Source organism: Elephantulus edwardii, unplaced genomic scaffold (genome assembly GCF_000299155.1).
Source record: "Elephantulus edwardii isolate Elephantulus edwardi_28Jun2011 unplaced genomic scaffold, EleEdw1.0 scaffold00234, whole genome shotgun sequence".
NCBI lineage: Eukaryota > Metazoa > Chordata > Mammalia > Macroscelidea > Macroscelididae > Elephantulus > Elephantulus edwardii.
This window is the reverse complement of record NW_006399984.1, coordinates 4,698,574-4,699,666: the sequence shown is the minus strand read 5'-3', so window position 1 is coordinate 4,699,666 and position 1,093 is coordinate 4,698,574. Positions and strand designations below refer to the sequence as shown.

General features: G+C 41.3%; 1 protein-coding gene and 1 pseudogene across 1 annotated transcript in view; one reads left to right on the top strand and one right to left on the bottom strand.

Annotated features, from left to right (window-relative positions):
- Positions 1 to 1,093, bottom strand: part of CCM2 (cerebral cavernous malformation 2) — a 61,507-nt gene that overhangs the window by 24,900 nt on the left and 35,514 nt on the right. The window lies entirely within an intron of this gene.
- LOC102855994 overlaps positions 518 to 1,093 on the top strand; it is a 1,917-nt pseudogene continuing 1,341 nt past the window's right edge.

Below are 1,093 nucleotides of genomic sequence, written 5' to 3'. Positions count from 1 at the left end.
CTATGAGGTGGACTGATTCAGTGACTGGGGTAATCGGGATGGGTGTGTCAGAGGCAGTGAGATTGGCACAGGATAGAGCAGGGTTTAGGGCTGTTGTACACAGGGTCGCTATGAATCGCAAGTGACTTGACGACACAAAATAACAACAAAGGCGTGGCTGATACAAGCCATGGTCTTTTCAATTACATGCTATGCATCCGAAAATTGGACAATGACTGAGGATGACAGAAGAACAATCAATGTCTTTAAATTGTGCTGTAGGATAATAATGACTATTCCAGGGACTGCCAAAAGAAAAAACAAGTCTATCTTGGACAAAAGTGTGAGCAGGTTGCTCCTTGGTAGCAAGGATGGTAAAGTTTCATCTCACACACATACTTGGCAGATGTTCCAGTTCTTGAACAATGACATCATGCTTGGAAAGGTGGAGGCCCATATAGGAGAAGATGACCTTTAACAAGATGGATTTATACAGTGACTGTAACAACGGGCTTGAGTAAGGTCTAAGTGTGTGAAGATGGCAGAACAGGCGCAGAAGTCCATGATGATTGTATGTCTAGGTAACATTTGTCCATCACCCACTGCAGAAGCAGTTTTCGGAAAACTTGTCACTGATCAAAACCTTTCAGATTAAGTGGAGGATAGACAGTGCAGCAACAACTACTTATGAAACAGGAAACCCTCTTGATTATCAAGGGCAAAATTGCATGAAGAAGCAAGGTATTCCTGTGAATCACAATGCCCAGCAGATTACCAAAGACAACTTTACTACATTTTATTATATACTATGTATGGATGAAAGCAATCTGAGAGATTTGAATAGGAAAGGTAATCAAATTAAAAACTGCAAAGCTAAAATTGAACTGCTCTGGAAGCTATGACCCACAAAAACAACATATTATAGAAGATCCTTATACCAAATGACATATTTCAACTAACAGATGCTGCCCTGGATGTGCTCACCAAGTTGTGCCAAGAAATCTGGAGAACAACCACTTGGCCAACTGACTGGAGGAGGTCTATATTTGTTCCCATTTGAAAGAAGGGCGAGCCAACTGAGTGTGGAAACGACAGAACAGTATCATTGATTTCA